The following is a 25462-nucleotide window of genomic DNA, read 5'->3' as shown; positions in this document are numbered from 1 at the left end:
CCAACACTACAGTACTTTCTCATCCATTAATGAGCAGTTTAACACCATGCACTCACTGTCACTGCCAACAGTAAATTTTATTGTTTATATTGTTTATTGCCTCACCATTCTTTTTATATGTTCTTCATTTTTATGTTTTTGCACTATTTAACTTATTGTTCAGCCTTTGATTTTTTTTCAAAAGTGCATTTTTTTTTTAAGACGGAGTCAACTTCCGTATATGCGCAATTGGGTATGTGACAGTGACGTCACTTGACATAGTGACGTCACCATCACTGTCTATACTTAAGCACCCCAGAGCCAAGAAGCCAGTCCCTCACTTTTGGTATATTGACTAGTTGTATTAAGAGACTGTTCAGCTTTTTTTTTTGAGAAAATCAGATCAGTTAAAGGCCGATCTCCGGAACGCCATCAAGGGGATCGGCGAGAGGGACGAATGGATCGGCTATTTGCAAAAACGTGTCGCCGATCTGAAGCGCACACATGAGGAAGCCATCGAAAGCTGGAACCACGAGCGCAGGGCGCTACAGGAGGACCTGAAAAAGAGAGCTGAGGAGTTGGTCTCTCTTAATCAGAGCCTCCTCAAAGACGAACCCGAGAGGATGAGAGCCTCTGTAGAAGAGCTCGAAGCCTCCAGTGGAGCAACAGCCCTGAATGACAAGTGGCAGGCAGAAGTGAGCCAGCTGAAAGAGGTCCTCGTGCAGAAAGACAAACAGATCAGCAGGGCCACCAAGAAAAGACGAGCTCGAACCAATGCTTACATCGTCACCTTGGCCCAGCTGACTGACGCAGAGTCGGCGCTGAATCAGAGCAAAGCGACCTGCGAAGAACTACGAGAGCGGCTGGCAGCAGAAGACCGAAGCCACCAAAAGGAGCTCTCTGAGAGAGAGGAGAGCTTTAGAAAGGAGCTCTCAGACGACAGAAACAAGTGCAAAGAGGAGCTGTCCACACTGTCAGAGAGTTGGGCCAGAAGAGCAGAGCAGTGGGAAAAAGAAAAGACAGAGCTGGAACGGATGCTGCTGGTCAAAGACAAAATATGGGCCCACGAAGAGGCAGCAAGGAACGAAGACATCCAACAACCGACGCAAGAAAACATCCAACTCACGACGAAGAAGAAGACAAAGAAGAAGAGCTGCAGGAGGCTATTTTTTGAAATATGATGATGTTTTTTTTTTTTCCAAAAACAAAATGAAATGTAACTCCAAAGAACGAATCATTTCGATAAAATAAACCCAATACAAATTGTATTTGACTTGATGGAATTAGGTGGTGGCAAAAGTGTCTTGTTTGTGTAGATAGGATTGTTAACAGCCTGAAATAAAGCTATTGGACTTGTAGCAGAAAAAAACAAAGTGTGTCTTATAATTATAAAGGGGAAGAAAAAGGTCACAGATGTGACTACATTATATTCCAGTGGTTGTTTTGGTGTGTTGAGAACAGCGGTGATTGACAGCCCGGCTGACCAAATCAGCACGAGTGCAGGTTAATGACAGCATCTGCGTGACTGGCTGTATGCACATTTTAGAGCGGAGATCACAGTCTTTCAGCTGAAACACATGCACACTGCTTAGGTCGCAACCAAATCGACATGAATGAGTTACTCTCACTGCAACTGGATGGAGGTCAGCATTCAAAATGAATGAAAGTTTTAAGGTATTCTGACCCAAGTTAATGATGCACATTTTTGCCACGCGCATCCTGTGCATACTGAAGAATCCCGAGAGGAAAGCTCTGGACATCTCAACCGAGACAGGAATTGTACCGCGTGAGTTTGAAGTCCAAACTGTGGTGTAACTTGTCGTCAGTTGTGATAATCGAGTGTTATTATGATATGATGATGATGATGGTGGTGGTGATTATTATTATTATTATTATTATTACAGTTATAACCAACTGCACAAAGCACACACCTCCATTTACAAGATCCTCGCAGGTGCCACACATCATATCGTGGTAGATGGAGCCGGGCAGGAGCACTATCTGTCCGCTTGCGCAAGATGAGTTAGAGACGAAGCCCTCGGCACATTCTGCACAAACAGTGTTGCTTTGTGATGTACCTAAAGAAAACAACAGCGCAGTTGGGATCATTACAATGCTTTTAAAATGCCGTTGTGGCTGCGGAGGGCGCAGGTGATGGAGCGTGTTTCCATGCGCTTCGTGGATTTCCACTTGAACTTTAAATACGATTTTTTCGGGGCTGCTACTCTAGTAAAACATCAAGATACCGAGACTTTGATTATTACGGTTTTTTATTATTGTTTCTCAAGATGAAATGTGAAGAAACGATCTTTTCACTGATAAATACCTTTCGTTTGAACTCCGTGTCCGGGGCCGCACTCCGTGTGTCTGATACAGAAGTTATCGGCGCAGCAGAAGTCCTCTTTGCAGCGGCAGACCCTGTTGCTTCGCGTCCAGCTGCAATCTGCCTTGACATTCATGCAAGCAATATTAAAAAGACGCATGACGCATTACGTAGTAGAAGCCAAAATTACAGTTCACAGTAAAAGTTTCCTTTTAAATTAACTAAGTTATGTATTCCTATGAAATATAATACACATCATGAATTTCTTAAAATTCAATTAAGCATATTTATACATTTTTAACTAAATTATTATACTGTATAAATTCCCATTAATTGGCTCTTACAATTATTATTATTATTATTATTATTATTATTATTATTCCTCGCCCACAAGGTCCTCGCAGGTGAAGAAACGATCTTTTCATTACTGCTCTCTGTATTTAATACAACTATTACTGCTGTTGGCTTCACTGCAGCTGACTGGATTGGCTAGTAGTTCGGACAGCCCACAATACTACTCTGACTTGTACAAATACTAATGTGGTTCATAGAAGAACGCTAATATCACAGCAAGACGATCAAAAGCGGCAATATCACTGTGTGACACTGGAGCCAAAAGATGATCACTGATATAACCTCAGTATGAGCTCTTCCAACACGTGTGCTTGTTTCTTTCTAAGACAAACTGCAACAATTCAAGATTCAAGATTCTTTATTGTCATTGAGCATGACATGTCGATGAAATTTTCATTGCAACCCCCATGTAAGATAATAAGAAAGATTAGAAAGAATAAAATTAAGATAACTACAATAAAATAAACCAACGTGCAATAAAAATGTTCGTAAATGCAATTAAAAATATACCAGAATGAAAATATACTAAGGCAATAAAAAAAAAAATGTGCCAACAGAATAGATATATGACAATGACTGTCCAGCATCCACTAGAGACTCAGATATTCACATTAAGGTCTTAGTATTAATTTGTGGACAGAGGTGAGCCTAAATTAGAGCTGTTCCACTGAAGATGTGATTATTATTATTATTATTATGTATTTTTTTTGAGTGTCTCCATGTGTTAAAACCAAACAGACAGTACTGGCACCAGCTGTAAGACAATGATAAAGTCCATGAGTTATAAAGTTTTACTCAGTTTTCCAGTATGAACTATAAACCAAAAAGCAACAAACATTTTCCCTTCACTCATATAGATTCTGTTTCTTTGTTTGTGTAATGTTGTCTTATCAAAAAATACTGTTCAAAATCTTGACTGATTCATCTGTTGATAATTTGAAGAATTATTATTGTTGTTATTTTTATCAAACATCATTAAAGAGCACATATCATCACCTCTGTCTCTGGCTTTGGCATCTTCAACATATACAGAACACTGTTACACAGAATACTCACCATGCTGATGATGTGCATGTTGTCACTTCTGTTGAAGAGGGCTGGACAGCTTCCATTTTTTAAGCGTAAGCGAGTCTTTTATGTGTGGGCATCTGTGTGGTTTGCGGATACTGAGTTGTAAAACCCTCTCTCTAAAAGGTCAAAAAAACTTCCACGAGCAGAGTTGAGCATTAGATGTAGAGCCTGCTCATCCCCTTCTTGTACACAGTGTCTGTGTTGGATTTCCAGTCCAGTCTGTTGTCAATCACCACTCCGAGGCATTTGCAGTCCTCCACCTCCTCCAGCACCTTCCCTCTGATCCGCAGTGGCTGTGAAGGCATCTTCTTCCTCCTGAAGTCGATCACCATCTCTCTGGTCTTGCTGATGTTCAGCCTCAGGTGGTTCTGTTCGGACCACTCAACAAAGTTGTCTATCGGTGTCCCGTACTCCCCCTCCTCTCCCTCTCTTATACACCCGACAACAGCTGAGTCATCAGAGAACTTCTGCAGGCGACATGACTCAGAGTTGTACTTAAAGTCAGTGGTGCATAAGGTGAAGAGGAAAGGAGAAAGCACAGTCCCCTGTGGAGCTCCTGTATCACTGACCACCACATCAGACGGCCCGCTGCCCAGACGGACAAACTGTAGCCGGCCTGTCAATAGTCAGCAATCCAAGAGATCAGTGAGTCGTTAACGCCCAACACCCTGCAGCTTCTCCCCCAATAGCAGAGGTTGAATGGTGTTGAAAGCACTGGAGAAATCAAAGAATGTGATCCTTACAGTGCCTCCTCCACCATCGAGATGCATATGGGCTCATTGCGGCAGGTAAATGACAGCGTCTTCGACTCCTAAATGGGGCTGATAGGCAAACTGCAGGGGGTCCAGGAATGTCTTCCCCTGTGGACTCAGCTATAGGCTAGGACCAATCTCTCCAGGACTTTCCTCACATGGCATGTGAGGGCGACTGGGTCAGATGGCCTCGGCTTCTTGGGGACTGGAACCAGGCAGGACGCCTTCCACAGCTTCGGGACTTTCTCCTGACTCAGGCTCAGGTTGAACAGATGTTCCAGTACAGGAGACAGCTGGCGAGCACAGGTCCTCAGTGATGCCATGACTGCAACACATGTCTCCCTCTCTAGGTCTCTCCAGATATTTTTGTCTCTCTGTACTAAGCGCAGTCAAGTAAAACGAGGAAAATGCCCCCACAAAAGATAAATGTGTATGAAACCAAAATCATCATTAGTATCCGGCCTGTGACAATTCTGTTTTCAGTTCACTTTGTGTGTTTTCGTTTGGTCGGACTAATCATGGAAACTCTGATCATTTAAAAGAAGTGCTTCAAATTTAGTAAAATGAACGCAAAACCCACGAATATTGTGTCATAATCTTTGAATTATGTGAGGTAAAGTAAATGTGCATTGCTCTGTAATGCCACTAAATCCATATTCTATTCTCATCCCCCCATGCTCACATTAAGTTTGTATGAATGAAAAGCTTGATCAACTTAAAAACTGAATTGTTTAATTGAGTAGTAATTTAGCTAAATTAGAATTTATCTGGAGAAATCAACAATGCTACCAAGATATATTAAAGCTCGTGACTCAGAGGTTTAGAAACTGTAAAATGTATTAAATGACGTTTTTGGGAAATAACTTGAAAAATGAATCATTCTAAACTTTCCAGGTCCTGCCCTTGCATGAGCAGGCAGGCCATCATGACCGATCCCATGCTCGTATTGAAGCACAGGAGGGGGCTGTACTATAAAATAGGAGATAGGAGATTAATACAGGCCAGACTCTAACTATCCTACAACGACATCTCAATGCCTGTGGGAACATTATGGGGATGATGCAGACAGAGGTGATGTCATCTCCTCTGCAGAGAGGCCTGTTCTTGCTAAACTAAAATAAGAATAATAAATACTTGAAAATACTGGAGGCTGTCCAGCTGAACCTGTAGAAATAATGGGAATGCATAAACATGCTAACAATGGGAAATTAGAAACACTCTCTGACAAACGCACTGAATGTCCCAAGATTAATTCTTGGAAGGAATATTACGAGACTGCTTTTTGTTCATGTAGTTTTGTCGTTTTAATGGTTATGGAAATATATGGATATATGAATGAATGAGAAACAATGTGTCAGTAACTCACGTCACTGTCTCTGATATGGTTTGTGAACATGTCAGTGTACTGTATGTGCTGAACCGTTTTATCCTTCAAGGAGTAGTTACGAAGGATAGATGGCGACACCTTGTGGCGACTTGGTTAAAGTACAGCCTGCAGGCAGCCACAGCGTTCTTGATAGAGGCGGTTACAGGCAGTTTAGATTACAACAAGTACTGTATTTAGCTGCCGCACGTGACAAACAGTTTTCACTTGGATACCACCACATTTTACAGAACATCATACATTTCTATCTCTGAGACAGGCCCACAAATAGAGCAGGGCAGGTAGTTCCACGGCTCGGTGTACAGTTCGCCTTTGCACGGCGCGCACCTGGTGACCGTGGCAGCTGTGCAGTGCGCGGCCATGTGCGTGCCGGGTGGACATTTGCCACAGATGAGGGTCTCCCCGGTGGACGGGTCCTGGCGCTGGTGGTTCATAGAAGAATGCTAATATCACAGCAAGATGATCAAAAGCAGCAATCTCACTGTGTGACACTGGAGCCAACAGATGATCACTGATATAACCTCAGTATGAGCTTTTCCAACACGTGTGCTTGTGTCTTTCTAAGACAAACTGCAACAATGACTCTCCAGCATCCACTAGAGACTCAGATGTTCACGTTAAGGCCTTAGTATTAATTTGGGGACAGAGGTGAGCCTAAATTAGAGTTGTTCCACTGAAAATGTTATTATTTTCCTATTATTCCTGAGGGTTAACTTTAGTTGAGATGGTTCTTTATTGTTCTACTATATGTTTATATGTGTTCATTGAGAAGAATGTTTCGAATTTATTGAGAAATGAGGGTTATCCTGCGCGTTTCTTCTTCTTATTACACACACACACACACACACACACACACACACACAGGGCTAACCAACAGCTAAAAAGGGATTAAAAACAAGCACGTCAAAACTGAACAGGAACAGGTAAAAAGTGGGAGAGGTAGCGACGTAGTTATCAGCAGGTGGGGCAGAAGTTACACACGCGCACACACACATTCAGACACACATATACCAGACACATCTCCATGTAGGAGATGGTTGGGGTGCTTGTGTAGTTCAAGCAGACACACACACACACAGACGAAGACACACACATACGCAGTGACACACAACGACAGAGACATAAACACACACACACACAGACAAATGCATAATGAAAACCCCTTCCCCCCGCCCCCTTGTTAACGCCATTAGCTCTATTAGCTTTGTTAGCACCGTTAGCTCTGTTACCACAGTTAACCCTTATAGCGTTAGCGCCGTTAGCTGTTAGCTCCGTTAGTGTTAGCTCTGTTAGCTCCGTTAGCATTAGCTCCATTCATGTTTATTGATTCAGTTCATTAATTCATGTTAACAGAGACATGAAGCAGAGGAGAGATGCAGACACAGACAGCTGTGGTTGACAGCACACACACACATGCAAGCACATACAGGTAACTTGATTACAGACATACACACACAGAAGACTTAATGTGATTACAGCTCCTCAATCATTGCTCAGTGAAAGATGATCATGTCTATGTTGACAGAGATGGTTCCCCCGGCAGTAGCCCCCCGTGTCCCCGTGTAGAAATTTCCCAGAGGGAATTTTCTAGTTATTATTATTATTATTATTATTACAGTTATAACCAACTGCACAAAGCACACACCTCCATTTACAAGATCCTCGCAGGTGCCACACATCGTATCGTGGTAGATGGAGCCGGGCAGGAGCACTATCTGTCCGCCTGCGTGATTTACGCACCAATGCAGCGCGGAAGATGAGTTAGAGAAGAAGCCCTCGGCACATTCTGCACAAACAGCGTTGCTTTGTGATGTACCTAAAGAAAACAACAGCGCAGTTGGGATCATTACAATGCTTTTAAAATACCGTTGTGGCTGCGGAGGGCGCAGGTGATGGAGCGTGTTTCCATGCGCTTCGTGGATTTCCACTTTAACTTTAAATACGATTTTGTCGGGGCTGCTACTCTAGTAAAACATTGAGCTACCGAGACTTTGATTATTACGGTTTTTTATTATTGTTTCTAAAGATGAAATGTGAAGAAACGATCTTTTCACTGATAAATACCTTTCGTTTGAACTCCGTGTGTCTGATACAGAAGTTATCGGCGCAGCAGAAGTCCTCTTTGCAGCGGAAGACCCTGTTGCTTCGCGTTCAGCTGCAATCTGCCTTGACATTCATGCAAGCAATATTAAAAAGACGTATGACGCATTACGTAGTAGAAGCCAAAATTACAGTTCACAGTAAAAGTTTCCTTTTAAATTAACTAAGTTAAGTATTCCTATGAAATATAATACGCATCATGAATTTCTTAAAATTCAATTAAGCATATTTATACATTTTTTAACTAAATTATTATACTCTATAAATTCCCATTAATTGGCTCTTACAATTATTATTATTATTACGGTTATAACCAACTGTACAAAGCACACACCTCCATTTGCAAGATCCTCGCAGATGAAGAAACGATCTTTTCACTGATAAATACCTTTCGTTTGACCTCCTTGTCCGGGGCCGCACTCCGTGTGTCTGATACAGAAGTTATCGGCGCAGCAGAAGCCCTCTTTGCAGCGGCAGACCCTGTTGCTGACCGCCGTACACTCCTTCTCCACCTCCTGCTTCTCATAGCAGAAGTTGTTGCAGTACAGACACCTGGGCAGGTAAATTAGAGCTGTTCCACTGAAGATGTCATTTTTTACATTTTTTTTTTAATGTCTCCGTGTGTTAAAACCAAACAGACAGTACTTGCACTAGTTGTAAGACAATAATAAAGTTCATGAGTTATAAAGTTTTACTCAGTTTTCCAGAATAAACTATAAACTAAAAAGCCACAAACATTTTCTTTGTTTCTGTAATGTTTTCTTATCATAAAATGTGAAAAAAATACTGTTCATTAACCGCAATGGCAAGAAGACAAGAGAAATTATTGCTTTATTAAAGCTGAGGGGCTCACACTTGCTACAATACAACCAACACTACAGTACTTTCTCATCCATTAATGAGCAGTGAGCAGCACACCATGCACTCACTGTCACTGCCAACAGTAAATTTTATTGTTTATCTTGTTTATTGCCTCACCATTCTTTTTATATGTTCTTCATTTTTATGTTTTTGCACTATTTAACTTATTGTTCAGCCATTTATTTTTTTTCAAAAGTGCATTTTATTTAAGACGGAGTCAACTTCCGTATATGCGCAATTGGGTATGTGACAGTGACGTCACTTGACATAGTGACGTCACCGTCACGGTCTATACTTAAGCACCCCAGAGCCAAGAAGCCAGTCCCTCACTTTTGGTATTTTGAGTAGTTGTATTAAGAGACAGTTTAGCTTTTTTTTTTTGAGAACATCAGATCATCAGTGCAGAACAACATTAACCGCAATGGCAAGAAGACAGGACAGTGGCAGATGGGTAAACACCTCGAACCAGAGACAGCGGCATCCTTTTGCTCATTCGGCTCAGGAGTCGCCTCTGGAAGACAGAAGGACCTTGCGGGAGAAACTCTCCAGCGCAGAGGAGGAGAACAAAAAGTTAAAGGCCGATCTCCGGAATGCCATCAAGGGGATCGGCGAGAGGGACGAATGGATCGGCTATTTGCAAAAACGTGTCGCCGATCTGAAGCGCACACATGAGGAAGCCATCGAAAGCTGGAACCACGAGCGCAGGGCGCTACAGGAGGACCTGAAAAAGAGAGCTGAGGAGTTGGTCTCTCTTAATCAGAGCCTCCTCAAAGACGAACCCGAGAGGATGAGAGCCTCTGTAGAAGAGCTCGAAGCCTCCAGTGGAGCAACAGCCCTGAATGACAAGTGGCAGGCAGAAGTGAGCCAGCTGAAAGAGGTCCTCGTGCAGAAAGACAAACAGATCAGCAGGGCCACCAAGAAAAGACGAGCTCGAACCAATGCTTACATCGTCACCTTGGCCCAGCTGACTGACGCAGAGTCGGCGCTGAATCAGAGCAAAGCGACCTGCGAAGAACTACGAGAGCGGCTGGCAGCAGAAGACCGAAGCCACCAAAAGGAGCTCTCTGAGAGAGAGGAGAGCTTTAGAAAGGAGCTCTCAGACGACAGAAACAAGTGCAAAGAGGAGCTGTCCACACTGTCAGAGAGTTGGGCCAGAAGAGCAGAGCAGTGGGAAAAAGAAAAGACAGAGCTGGAACGGATGCTGCTGGTCAAAGACAAAATATGGGCCCACGAAGAGGCAGCAAGGAACGAAGACATCCAACAACCGACGCAAGAAAACATCCAACTCACGACGAAGAAGAAGACAAAGAAGAAGAGCTGCAGGAGGCTATTTTTTGAAATATGATGATGTTTTTTTTTTTTCCAAAAACAAAATGAAATGTAACTCCAAAGAACGAATCATTTCGATAAAATAAACCCAATACAAATTGTATTTGACTTGATGGAATTAGGTGGTGGCAAAAGTGTCTTGTTTGTGTAGATAGGATTGTTAACAGCCTGAAATAAAGCTATTGGACTTGTAGCAGAAAAAAACAAAGTGTGTCTTATAATTATAAAGGGGAAGAAAAAGGTCACAGATGTGACTACATTATATTCCAGTGGTTGTTTTGGTGTGTTGAGAACAGCGGTGATTGACAGCCCGGCTGACCAAATCAGCACGAGTGCAGGTTAATGACAGCATCTGCGTGACTGGCTGTATGCACATTTTAGAGCGGAGATCACAGTCTTTCAGCTGAAACACATGCACACTGCTTAGGTCGCAACCAAATCGACATGAATGAGTTACTCTCACTGCAACTGGATGGAGGTCAGCATTCAAAATGAATGAAAGTTTTAAGGTATTCTGACCCAAGTTAATGATGCACATTTTTGCCACGCGCATCCTGTGCATACTGAAGAATCCCGAGAGGAAAGCTCTGGACATCTCAACCGAGACAGGAATTGTACCGCGTGAGTTTGAAGTCCAAACTGTGGTGTAACTTGTCGTCAGTTGTGATAATCGAGTGTTATTATGATATGATGATGATGATGGTGGTGGTGGTGGTGGTGATTATTATTATTATTATTATTATTATTATTATTACAGTTATAACCAACTGCACAAAGCACACACCTCCATTTACAAGATCCTCGCAGGTGCCACACATCGTATCGTGGTAGATGGAGCCGGGCAGGAGCACTATCTGTCCGCTTGCGCAAGATGAGTTAGAGACGAAGCCCTCGGCACATTCTTCACAAACAGTGTTGCTTTGTGATGTACCTAAAGAAAACAACAGCGCAGTTGGGATCATTACAATGCTTTTAAAATGCCGTTGTGGCTGCGGAGGGCGCAGGTGATGGAGCGTGTTTCCATGCGCTTCGTGGATTTCCACTTGAACTTTAAAGACGATTTTTTCGGGGCTGCTACTCTAGTAAAACATCAAGATACCGAGACTTTGATTATTACGGTTTTTTATTATTGTTTCTCAAGATGAAATGTGAAGAAACGATCTTTTCACTGATAAATACCTTTCGTTTGAACTCCGTGTCCGGGGCCGCACTCCGTGTGTCTGATACAGAAGTTATCGGCGCAGCAGAAGTCCTCTTTGCAGCGGCAGACCCTGTTGCTTCGCGTCCAGCTGCAATCTGCCTTGACATTCATGCAAGCAATATTAAAAAGACGCATGACGCATTACGTAGTAGAAGCCAAAATAACAGTTCACAGTAAAAGTTTCCTTTTAAATTAACTAAGTTATGTATTCCTATGAAATATAATACACATCATGAATTTCTTAAAATTCAATTAAGCATATTTATACATTTTTAACTAAATTATTATACTGTATAAATTCCCATTAATTGGCTCTTACAATTATTATTATTATTATTATTATTATTATTATAATTATTGTTATGTCCGGGTGGACATTTGGCACAGATGAGGGTCTCCCCGGTGGACGGGTCCTGGCGCTCGGATTCCTCCACCGAAGCATCGCAGAGGACACCGGAGAGGAGGAGCGGCACCGCTAAGAGGAGTTGAAGAGAGGACCGCCATTACTGCTCTCTGTATTTAATACAACTATTACTGCTGTTGGCTTCACTGCAGCTGACTGGATTGGCTAGTAGTTCGGACAGCCCACAATACTACTCTGACTTGTACAAATACTAATGTGGTTCATAGAAGAACGCTAATATCACAGCAAGACGATCAAAAGCGGCAATATCACTGTGTGACACTGGAGCCAAAAGATGATCACTGATATAACCTCAGTATGAGCTCTTCCAACACGTGTGCTTGTTTCTTTCTAAGACAAACTGCAACAATTCAAGATTCAAGATTCTTTATTGTCATTGAGCATGACATGTCGATGAAATTTTCATTGCAACCCCCATGTAAGATAATAAGAAAGATTAGAAAGAATAAAATTAAGATAACTACAATAAAATAAACCAACGTGCAATAAAAATGTTCGTAAATGCAATTAAAAATATACCAGAATGAAAATATACTAAGGCAATAAAAAAAAAAAATGTGCCAACAGAATAGATATATGACAATGACTGTCCAGCATCCACTAGAGACTCAGATATTCACATTAAGGTCTTAGTATTAATTTGTGGACAGAGGTGAGCCTAAATTAGAGCTGTTCCACTGAAGATGTGATTATTATTATTATTATTATGTATTTTTTTTGAGTGTCTCCATGTGTTAAAACCAAACAGACAGTACTGGCACCAGCTGTAAGACAATGATAAAGTCCATGAGTTATAAAGTTTTACTCAGTTTTCCAGTATGAACTATAAACCAAAAAGCAACAAACATTTTCCCTTCACTCATATAGATTCTGTTTCTTTGTTTGTGTAATGTTGTCTTATCAAAAAATACTGTTCAAAATCTTGACTGATTCATCTGTTGATAATTTGAAGAATTATTATTGTTGTTATTTTTATCAAACATCATTAAAGAGCACATATCATCACCTCTGTCTCTGGCTTTGGCATCTTCAACATATACAGAACACTGTTACACAGAATACTCACCATGCTGATGATGTGCATGTTGTCACTTCTGTTGAAGAGGGCTGGACAGCTTCCATTTTTTAAGCGTAAGCGAGTCTTTTATGTGTGGGCATCTGTGTGGTTTGCGGATACTGAGTTGTAAAACCCTCTCTCTAAAAGGTCAAAAAAACTTCCACGAGCAGAGTTGAGCATTAGATGTAGAGCCTGCTCATCCCCTTCTTGTACACAGTGTCTGTGTTGGATTTCCAGTCCAGTCTGTTGTCAATCACCACTCCGAGGCATTTGCAGTCCTCCACCTCCTCCAGCACCTTCCCTCTGATCCGCAGTGGCTGTGAAGGCATCTTCTTCCTCCTGAAGTCGATCACCATCTCTCTGGTCTTGCTGATGTTCAGCCTCAGGTGGTTCTGTTCGGACCACTCAACAAAGTTGTCTATCGGTGTCCCGTACTCCCCCTCCTCTCCCTCTCTTATACACCCGACAACAGCTGAGTCATCAGAGAACTTCTGCAGGCGACATGACTCAGAGTTGTACTTAAAGTCAGTGGTGCATAAGGTGAAGAGGAAAGGAGAAAGCACAGTCCCCTGTGGAGCTCCTGTATCACTGACCACCACATCAGACAGCCCGCTGCCCAGACGGACAAACTGTAGCCGGCCTGTCAATAGTCAGCAATCCAAGAGATCAGTGAGTCGTTAACGCCCAACACCCTGCAGCTTCTCCCCCAATAGCAGAGGTTGAATGGTGTTGAAAGCACTGGAGAAATCAAAGAATGTGATCCTTACAGTGCCTCCTCCACCATCGAGATGCATATGGGCTCATTGCGGCAGGTAAATGACAGCGTCTTCGACTCCTAAATGGGGCTGATAGGCAAACTGCAGGGGGTCCAGGAATGTCTTCCCCTGTGGACTCAGCTATAGGCTAGGACCAATCTCTCCAGGACTTTCCTCACATGGCATGTGAGGGCGACTGGGTCAGATGGCCTCGGCTTCTTGGGGACTGGAACCAGGCAGGACGCCTTCCACAGCTTCGGGACTTTCTCCTGACTCAGGCTCAGGTTGAACAGATGTTCCAGTACAGGAGACAGCTGGCGAGCACAGGTCCTCAGTGATGCCATGACTGCAACACATGTCTCCCTCTCTAGGTCTCTCCAGATATTTTTGTCTCTCTGTACTAAGCGCAGTCAAGTAAAACGAGGAAAATGCCCCCACAAAAGATAAATGTGTATGAAACCAAAATCATCATTAGTATCCGGCCTGTGACAATTCTGTTTTCAGTTCACTTTGTGTGTTTTCGTTTGGTCGGACTAATCATGGAAACTCTGATCATTTAAAAGAAGTGCTTCAAATTTAGTAAAATGAACGCAAAACCCACGAATATTGTGTCATAATCTTTGAATTATGTGAGGTAAAGTAAATGTGCATTGCTCTGTAATGCCACTAAATCCATATTCTATTCTCATCCCCCCATGCTCACATTAAGTTTGTATGAATGAAAAGCTTGATCAACTTAAAAACTGAATTGTTTAATTGAGTAGTAATTTAGCTAAATTAGAATTTATCTGGAGAAATCAACAATGCTACCAAGATATATTAAAGCTCGTGACTCAGAGGTTTAGAAACTGTAAAATGTATTAAATGACGTTTTTGGGAAATAACTTGAAAAATGAATCATTCTAAACTTTCCAGGTCCTGCCCTTGCATGAGCAGGCAGGCCATCATGACCGATCCCATGCTCGTATTGAAGCACAGGAGGGGGCTGTACTATAAAATAGGAGATAGGAGATTAATACAGGCCAGACTCTAACTATCCTACAACGACATCTCAATGCCTGTGGGAACATTATGGGGATGATGCAGACAGAGGTGATGTCATCTCCTCTGCAGAGAGGCCTGTTCTTGCTAAACTAAAATAAGAATAATAAATACTTGAAAATACTGGAGGCTGTCCAGCTGAACCTGTAGAAATAATGGGAATGCATAAACATGCTAACAATGGGAAATTAGAAACACTCTCTGACAAACGCACTGAATGTCCCAAGATTAATTCTTGGAAGGAATATTACGAGACTGCTTTTTGTTCATGTAGTTTTGTCGTTTTAATGGTTATGGAAATATATGGATATATGAATGAATGAGAAACAATGTGTCAGTAACTCACGTCACTGTCTCTGATATGGTTTGTGAACATGTCAGTGTACTGTATGTGCTGAACCGTTTTATCCTTCAAGGAGTAGTTACGAAGGATAGATGGCGACACCTTGTGGCGACTTGGTTAAAGTACAGCCTGCAGGCAGCCACAGCGTTCTTGATAGAGGCGGTTACAGGCAGTTTAGATTACAACAAGTACTGTATTTAGCTGCCGCACGTGACAAACAGTTTTCACTTGGATACCACCACATTTTACAGAACATCATACATTTCTATCTCTGAGACAGGCCCACAAATAGAGCAGGGCAGGTAGTTCCACGGCTCGGTGTACAGTTCGCCTTTGCACGGCGCGCACCTGGTGACCGTGGCAGCTGTGCAGTGCGCGGCCATGTGCGTGCCGGGTGGACATTTGGCACAGATGAGGGTCTCCCCGGTGGACGGGTCCTGGCGCTGGTGGTTCATAGAAGAATGCTAATATCACAGCAAGATGATCAAAAGCAGCAATCTCACTGTGTGACACTGGAGCCAACAGATGATCACTGATATAACCTCAGTATGAGCTTTTCCAACACGTGTGCTTGTGTCTTTCTAAGACAAACTGCAACAATGACTCTCCAGCATCCACTAGAGACTCAGATGTTCACGTTAAGGCCTTAGTATTAATTTGGGGACAGAGGTGAGCCTAAATTAGAGTTGTTCCACTGAAAATGTTATTATTTTCCTATTATTCCTGAGGGTTAACTTTAGTTGAGATGGTTCTTTATTGTTCTACTATATGTTTATATGTGTTCATTGAGAAGAATGTTTCGAATTTATTGAGAAATGAGGGTTATCCTGCGCGTTTCTTCTTCTTATTACACACACACACACACACACACACACACACACACACAGGGCTAACCAACAGCTAAAAAGGGATTAAAAACAAGCACGTCAAAACTGAACAGGAACAGGTAAAAAGTGGGAGAGGTAGCGACGTAGTTATCAGCAGGTGGGGCAGAAGTTACACACGCGCACACACACATTCAGACACACATATACCAGACACATCTCCATGTAGGAGATGGTTGGGGTGCTTGTGTAGTTCAAGCAGACACACACACACACAGACGAAGACACACACATACGCAGTGACACACAACGACAGAGACATAAACACACACACACACAGACAAATGCATAATGAAAACCCCTTCCCCCCGCCCCCTTGTTAACGCCATTAGCTCTATTAGCTTTGTTAGCACCGTTAGCTCTGTTACCACAGTTAACCCTTATAGCGTTAGCGCCGTTAGCTGTTAGCTCTGTTAGCTCCGTTAGCATTAGCTCCATTCATGTTTATTGATTCAGTTCATTAATTCATGTTAACAGAGACATGAAGCAGAGGAGAGATGCAGACACAGACAGCTGTGGTTGACAGCACACACACACATGCAAGCACATACAGGTAACTTGATTACAGACATACACACACAGAAGACTTAATGTGATTACAGCTCCTCAATCATTGCTCAGTGAAAGATGATCATGTCTATGTTGACAGAGATGGTTCCCCCGGCAGTAGCCCCCCGTGTCCCCGTGTAGAAATTTCCCAGAGGGAATTTTCTAGTTATTATTATTATTATTATTATTACAGTTATAACCAACTGCACAAAGCACACACCTCCATTTACAAGATCCTCGCAGGTGCCACACATCGTATCGTGGTAGATGGAGCCGGGCAGGAGCACTATCTGTCCGCCTGCGTGATTTACGCACCAATGCAGCGCGGAAGATGAGTTAGAGAAGAAGCCCTCGGCACATTCTGCACAAACAGCGTTGCTTTGTGATGTACCTAAAGAAAACAACAGCGCAGTTGGGATCATTACAATGCTTTTAAAATACCGTTGTGGCTGCGGAGGGCGCAGGTGATGGAGCGTGTTTCCATGCGCTTCGTGGATTTCCACTTTAACTTTAAATACGATTTTGTCGGGGCTGCTACTCTAGTAAAACATTGAGCTACCGAGACTTTGATTATTACGGTTTTTTATTATTGTTTCTAAAGATGAAATGTGAAGAAACGATCTTTTCACTGATAAATACCTTTCGTTTGAACTCCGTGTGTCTGATACAGAAGTTATCGGCGCAGCAGAAGTCCTCTTTGCAGCGGAAGACCCTGTTGCTTCGCGTTCAGCTGCAATCTGCCTTGACATTCATGCAAGCAATATTAAAAAGACGTATGACGCATTACGTAGTAGAAGCCAAAATTACAGTTCACAGTAAAAGTTTCCTTTTAAATTAACTAAGTTAAGTATTCCTATGAAATATAATACGCATCATGAATTTCTTAAAATTCAATTAAGCATATTTATACATTTTTTAACTAAATTATTATACTCTATAAATTCCCATTAATTGGCTCTTACAATTATTATTATTATTACGGTTATAACCAACTGTACAAAGCACACACCTCCATTTGCAAGATCCTCGCAGATGAAGAAACGATCTTTTCACTGATAAATACCTTTCGTTTGACCTCCTTGTCCGGGGCCGCACTCCGTGTGTCTGATACAGAAGTTATCGGCGCAGCAGAAGCCCTCTTTGCAGCGGCAGACCCTGTTGCTGACCGCCGTACACTCCTTCTCCACCTCCTGCTTCTCATAGCAGAAGTTGTTGCAGTACAGACACCTGGGCAGGTAAATTAGAGCTGTTCCACTGAAGATGTCATTTTTTACATTTTTTTTTTTTAATGTCTCCGTGTGTTAAAACCAAACAGACAGTACTTGCACTAGTTGTAAGACAATAATAAAGTTCATGAGTTATAAAGTTTTACTCAGTTTTCCAGAATAAACTATAAACTAAAAAGCCACAAACATTTTCTTTGTTTCTGTAATGTTTTCTTATCATAAAATGTGAAAAAAATACTGTTCATTAACCGCAATGGCAAGAAGACAAGAGAAATTATTGCTTTATTAAAGCTGAGGGGCTCACACTTGCTACAATACAACCAACACTACAGTACTTTCTCATCCATTAATGAGCAGTGAGCAGCACACCATGCACTCACTGTCACTGCCAACAGTAAATTTTGTTGTTTATATTGTTTATTGCCTCACCATTCTTTTTATATGTTCTTCATTTTTATGTTTTTGCACTATTTAACTTATTGTTCAGCCATTTATTTTTTTTCAAAAGTGCATTTTATTTAAGACGGAGTCAACTTCCGTATATGCGCAATTGGGTATGTGACAGTGACGTCACTTGACATAGTGACGTCACCGTCACGGTCTATACTTAAGCACCCCAGAGCCAAGAAGCCAGTCCCTCACTTTTGGTATATTGACTAGTTGTATTAAGAGACAGTTTAGCTTTGTTTTTGAGAACATCAGATCATCAGTGCAGAACAACATTAACCGCAATGGCAAGAAGACAGGACAGTGGCAGATGGGTAAACACCTCGAACCAGAGACAGCGGCATCCTTTTGCTCATTCGGCTCAGGAGTCGCCTCTGGAAGACAGAAGGACCTTGCGGGAGAAACTCTCCAGCGCAGAGGAGGAGAACAAAAAGTTAAAGGCCGATCTCCGGAATGCCATCAAGGGGATCGGCGAGAGGGACGAATGGATCGGCTATTTGCAAAAACGTGTCGCCGATCTGAAGCGCACACATGAGGAAGCCATCGAAAGCTGGAACCACGAGCGCAGGGCGCTACAGGAGGACCTGAAAAAGAGAGCTGAGGAGTTGGTCTCTCTTAATCAGAGCCTCCTCAAAGACGAACCCGAGAGGATGAGAGCCTCTGTAGAAGAGCTCGAAGCCTCCAGTGGAGCAACAGCCCTGAATGACAAGTGGCAGGCAGAAGTGAGCCAGCTGAAAGAGGTCCTCGTGCAGAAAGACAAACAGATCAGCAGGGCCACCAAGAAAAGACGAGCTCGAACCAATGCTTACATCGTCACCTTGGCCCAGCTGACTGACGCAGAGTCGGCGCTGAATCAGAGCAAAGCGACCTGCGAAGAACTACGAGAGCGGCTGGCAGCAGAAGACCGAAGCCACCAAAAGGAGCTCTCTGAGAGAGAGGAGAGCTTTAGAAAGGAGCTCTCAGACGACAGAAACAAGTGCAAAGAGGAGCTGTCCACACTGTCAGAGAGTTGGGCCAGAAGAGCAGAGCAGTGGGAAAAAGAAAAGACAGAGCTGGAACGGATGCTGCTGGTCAAAGGCAAAATATGGGCCCACGAAGAGGCAGCAAGGAACGAAGACATCCAACAACCGACACACGAAAACATCCAACTCACGACGAAGAAGAAGACAAAGAAGAAGAGCTGCAGGAGGCTATTTTTTGAAATATGATGATGTTTTTTTTTTTTCCAAAAACAAAATGAAATGTAACTCCAAAGAACGAATCATTTCGATAAAATAAACCCAATACAAATTGTATTTGACTTGATGGAATTAGGTGGTGGCAAAAGTGTCTTGTTTGTGTAGATAGGATTGTTAACAGCCTGAAATAAAGCTATTGGACTTGTAGCAGAAAAAAACAAAGTGTGTCTTATAATTATAAAGGGGAAGAAAAAGGTCACAGATGTGACTACATTATATTCCAGTGGTTGTTTTGGTGTGTTGAGAACAGCGGTGATTGACAGCCCGGCTGACCAAATCAGCACGAGTGTAGGTTAATGACAGCATCTGCGTGACTGGCTGTATGCACATTTTAGAGCAGAGATCACAGTCTTTCAGCTGAAACACATGCACACTGCTTAGGTCGCAACCAAATCGACATGAATGAGTTACTCTCACTGCAACTGGATGGAGGTCAGCATTCAAAATGAATGAAAGTTTTAAGGTGAGATTTAAAAGAAGCCAGAGAGTTTCATCGTGTTGAGGGTCTTATAGCAGAAGCCCATCACCCTCAGTCATAAACTGAGACCTGTGAGGAAGCAGCATTTCTGCAAAGGCCCACGAATAAAGCAGAAATAGTCACTGAAAGGTGATGTCAACTGTAAATTGACTGGCTGTTGGAGGCAAATAAAATATTACTTTAACAATAATAATGGTAATTAAAAAAAAAAGATTGCTTCATATGGCTTTTCACTGTACTGTATCATGAACTAAGTGGCATACCAAGCTCAACACTGTATATCATAACATTGGGCAGCTCATGTGTCTAGTTTTAAAAAAAACTTTGTGTCTGTTTAGTGTTTTGTGTAGTGAGCAGACAAAAACATATCACTGAGAATTCAGCCTGCTGCTCCAATTATGGAAAAGTCATTGAGCTTCAATAACGATGGATATGATGGATATGCAAAAGAAATGCAGTGAGAACAGAGTGAAACTACAAAAAAGATGAAAATCACAAAACACAAACTAGCACTTTGTTTTGAATCCTTGAAAGATGAAGAAATATTCCAGGTGATTACTGCTGGGGGCAAAATGGTGCTCCTGGGATTGACAGAACAAAGGCTGACATGTGCACAAGAACAGTCTGCGTCAGAATTAGCAGAGTGTATTAGACACTTCGTGTGTCTGATACAGAAGTTATCGGCTCAGCAGAAGCCCTCTTTGCAGCGGCAGACCCTGTTGCTGACCGTCGTACACTCCTTCTCCACCTCCTGGTTCTCATAGCAGAAGTTGTTGCAGTACAGACACCTGGGCAGGTAGTTCCACAGCTCGGTGGCCTGGTGGCCGTGGCGGCTGTGCAGTGCGCGGCAATGTGCGTGCCGGGTGGACATTTGGCACAGATGAGGGTCTCCCCGGTAGACGGGTCCTGGCGCTCGTAGGTGGGAATGGATTCCTCCACCGAAGCATCGCAGAGACACCGGAGAGGAGGAGCGGCACCGCTAAGAGGAGCTTAAGAGAGGACTGCATTACTGCTCTCTGTGTTTTAATACAACTATTACTGCTGTTGGCTTCACTACAGCTGACTGGATTGGCTAGTAGTTAGGACAGCCCACAATACTACTCTGACTTGTATAAATACTAATGTGGTTCATAGAAGAACGCTAATATCACAGCAAGATGATCAAAAGCAGCAATATCACTGTGTGACACTGGAGCCAACAGATGATCACTTATATAACCTCAGTATGAGCTTTTCCAACATGTGTTCTTGTTTCTTTCTAAGACAAACTGCAACAATGACTGTCCAGCATCCACTAGAGACTCAGATATTCACATTTAGGTATAATGATATTGTGGTTGTACATGTTTCAAATAGGAGAGTCAGTTTGTTTTGTCTCCTCTAGATATTCACCTGTGAACACTTACCCATCCTCCCTTGTCTCTTATTTCAGGGCAGATGACCCTCTCCACGTTTGCCCCCACACACTCCTTCAGCTGTGGCAGGACCACCACCATGCCCCTCTCATTGCAATGCAGTGCCATCTGACCAGCCAGCACATACACTGACAGCACTGCACTCCAGGCCAGATCCCTGCGCCGTCTCCCAGGGACAGGAGGAAAGAAGTGCTCGTCCAGGAAACTCATGAGCATGGAGCAGGCCGTATTCTCTGTCACATCCTGGAAGATGCGAGGCCAGCGCCTGATGAAAGGGGTATCGAGTGAGGAGCTCGTCTCCGGCGTGGCGCAGGGCTGCAGTGCAGGGTGTAGGGACGGGACCCATCGCGCCATCTGCCCCCCCTGTGGTTACATACTCTATGTAGTCATAGGTAAAACACCACACAATACATTTTTCTGGATTGTATTTGATGTCACATAAGAGTAGGAATAAATTCAGTGTTTCCTGTTTGCTATTAATCAGGCCTATTATGCTCATATGTGCAGTGTTGTCACAACACTTCATGTTGGAAAGCTTTCTGCATTGTATGCTGGTAACCATACAGGCTGCAGTGAATCTGCAGTAATGCAAAGGAGGACGTTGCAGTGATAAGAATTAATGTGTTCTGTGTCTGCTTGTTTTGCCTAATGTCCTCTGTCCAGGTATGAGGAGCAGGGTGGCATGCTGGGTAAACATGTCCATCATGAAAGGGTCACAGGTTTGATCACAGCAACAGACACATGTTTGTGACTGTGATTAAATGCATGCATTGAGAGGGATCTGCAACCCTCTCAATGCATGGTCAAATCTGAATGTGATGATCATCTTAATCCTGTATACGTACAGTAAAGGTGATAATGAATATTCCTAAGACATTTGACTGATCCCCCATCAGTGATGTGTTTGGCTGATCTACAGTAGACTAACTTAGCTTTTGGTTCAGATAGTAAATGATACATGATGATGGTATTTTCCTGCCAATAAACTTCTATCCGTCAAATAGGATTGTAACACTGGGAAGGGTGAATGTAACAATAAAGGGTTAAAAACCGCTGCAATTACTGCATATTTCCACCAATAAATTCTCCCTTTACCATCAAACAGAACAACAATACAGTTACATTCCCAAAGTCACAAACTCCATTAACCTTTGCTTAGTTTAAACTCAAATAATGGCAAATTTGACTGGTTCCACTCTGTGGGGTCCAGACCCGTTGGCACCACTTCCCCACCTTTAGCCTGAGATCAATCCCAGCACATCCTGCCGGCTCTGTTTGCACAGCTTGCTGCCCAAAACTCGTACTAATACAATACATTACCTCAAAGCAGAACAAACTATCACAACCTGTCATAATGCCAAGTGGCTGCAGCTGGATCATCAAATAGGTGAACCTGCTGGCTCAGTGATGCTTAGGACTGGATTTCACTTGCAGTGAAGTCGTGTTTCTCATATCATTATATTAGACGCACTCCAAAGATTTATTTGGGTTCTATTGATATCTGCCTGCTGAACATGGCCACATTGACTTGCAAGTGGGCACGGGGCAAAAATAGGCTGTTTGGCCCTTATTAACCTCATGATTTTTATGTAACTCACTCATTTAAAAGGCTTAAAGTTATGCATAAATAATTGCCATGGCTGCCTTTGACAGAGCTGTGCAGAGTTCCCAAAGAAATGTAATAAGTAATGTAACTAATTACTTCTGCTGTTTATAGAATTAAAGTTATGTTTTACTTCAGTGGGTAGTAAGTAATACGAAGATGAATAATAATAATAATAATAATAACATTTTTTTCAGGCAACTTGACAAACACTGATGTTTAATTATGAAACTGCAGGACACTTAACATGAATAATTAGCCTACATTAATTACACCATTATTTTCAAAAAACCCTTCATGAGGAATTTAATGAGAGAGTAAATCCTCCCACATCACACTTGAATGAAATGCAAGCTTAATGTAAATGAACAATATTATTATACTGTAGTTGTGTTAACCAACATCATATCAGAGGTAGATTACAGTGAATCACTGACACCTGATCTTCATAACAATCAGCAGCTGGAAAATATCACTTTGTTACTTGTTCCGTCCCAGGACAAAAGGATTCTATAAAGCAATCTGCTGGATCATTTTGACTTTAGCATGGTAACTAACCACACTACCACTTCTAGTAGACTTGTGTCCACTGACACCACACGACTCCACTCTCCTGCTTAGAGCACCCCTTCACTGTCAGAAGAGTGTGTCAGATTTTTGGGGAGTTACACACCATTGACCAAATGAGGACCCTCCACCTCCACTACTAGGACTGCACACATCTTTAATATTTTAAGCAAGATTTCTTTTTATTTCCATCTTCTACTTTCCAAAAAAGAAAGAAAGAAAGAAATTTTGGGAAGAAAGTTTAGGCACTCTGAATGGGAATGTGAAATGAGGAAATGAGAAATGTGCAGCAGCTTCAGAAACCATGCTGATTGAAAAACACATACGAAAGTCCAAAAGGCATACAACAACAGAAATGTCCTGCAAATGGAAAAAATATGCCGCAGAATGCCAAAACAAATACATTAACAGCAAACACGCTGCAAATACAGCAACCATACAAAGTCTAAAACACACAAACTCATAAAACAAATGCAGCAGAAAAAGCAGCATATCCAGTCGAGACAAAGGATGTCCTCCAGGCCTCTAGGGGGAGTGCTAAGTGCTAAGTGGACGATATAGCTGCCCTAGATTATATGCATCCATAATTTTCCTTCAAATTCCTTTTACTTAGGCAGGCAATTGGAATTCAGCATGGGAGTGGCTGACTCCGCCACCATTCTGTGAGCTACAAAAACTCCTGCACTCAGTCAAAGCTCTCTTCAACTTCATCAACACAACGATGTACCTTCAAGGATTTTGGCCAAGCAAATAATCTTTTACATCGAGAGCACCAGTATGGTTTCTCTCCAGTGTGGCAGCGCAGGTGTTGATTGTAACTACTTAAATGAGTGTATCTCTTTCCACTGTTCACACTGATATGGTTTATCACCAGTGTGGGTACGCAAGTGTCTGTTATAATCACTAGACTCAGTGAACTGTTTTTCACAGTGGTCACACTGGTATCGTTTCTCTCCAGTGTGAACAAGCAGGTGTCTCTTGTAGTGACTTGCGCAACTAAAACTCTTCCTACATTGTTCACACTGGTATGGCTTCTCTCCAGTGTGGACGCGCAGGTGTCTCTTGTAATCACTTAAGAAACGGAAACTCTTCCCACATAGTTCACACCGATGTGGCTTCTCTCCAGTGTGGACGCGCAGGTGTGTCTTGTAATTACTTAGGCGGCTGAAATCCTTTTCACAGTGTTCACACTGGTACGGCTTTTCTCCGGTGTGGACGCGCTGGTGGTCCTTGTAGCTGCTTAACAAACTGAAACTGCTGCCACATTGTTCACACTGGTATGGTTTCTCTCCAGTGTGGACACGCAGGTGTCTCTTGTAATGACATAAGTAAGTGAAACTCCTTTCACATTGATCACACTGGTACGACTTCTCTCCAGTGTGGAGGCGCAGGTGTGTCTTGTAACCATCCAAATGAGTGAAACTCCTCCCACACTGGTCACATTGGTGTGATCCATTATGGTCACTCGGGTGTTTTCTGCATGAACTCTGGTTGCTGAAATGTCTCCCACATCTGTTGCAGCAGTATGGTGTTTCTTCAGCGTGGGTAAGCACGTGTAGCTTGTATGGGTTTAGTTGGCTGAAACTGCTGCCACATTGTTCACATTGGTAGTTTCTCTGCAGTGTGAGTGAATCCATGCCTTCTGAGACTACCAAACCAAATGAAGGATTTCAACACTTCTGACAACGATCATGTCTGCGTCTGTCTGTTTCACCTGAGAAAAACACAAATACAGAGACATTAAGATCAGGACTGCAAACTGCAGTTAGTCATTCAGGATCCAAACGATAGAATGTCACAACTGTAAACATCTTTGCATACTGAACTAAATTTTGAAAATTCTGTGATATTACAGTTTTAAATATACATAAACAGACAGTATTATTACCTTAAGTGATAAAGGGCTATGGTAAATGCACAAATTTAGAACAACCAAACAAACACTTAGCAATTACAGCAGTAGAAACAGATGTGGAAAGAACTGTGAGCACAACTCGCCGAAGACCAAGTCACAGCTGAAGCACATGATGGCGATGCGACACGTCTCGTCGGCGGGACGGAGGAGGGTTTTTTACCTGCTG

At 42.6% G+C, this 25462-nt stretch overlaps 1 pseudogene; it reads right to left on the bottom strand.

The window, feature by feature from the left end:
• LOC121624296 overlaps nucleotides 1-21737 on the bottom strand; it is a 34829-nt pseudogene extending 13092 nt beyond the window's left edge.
• Between the last annotated feature and the right edge of the window lie 3725 nt (nucleotides 21738-25462).

This window comes from Chelmon rostratus, chromosome 20 (genome assembly GCF_017976325.1).
Source record: "Chelmon rostratus isolate fCheRos1 chromosome 20, fCheRos1.pri, whole genome shotgun sequence".
Classification (NCBI taxonomy): domain Eukaryota; kingdom Metazoa; phylum Chordata; class Actinopteri; order Chaetodontiformes; family Chaetodontidae; genus Chelmon; species Chelmon rostratus.
This window is presented reverse-complemented; position numbering and strand designations above follow the sequence as displayed.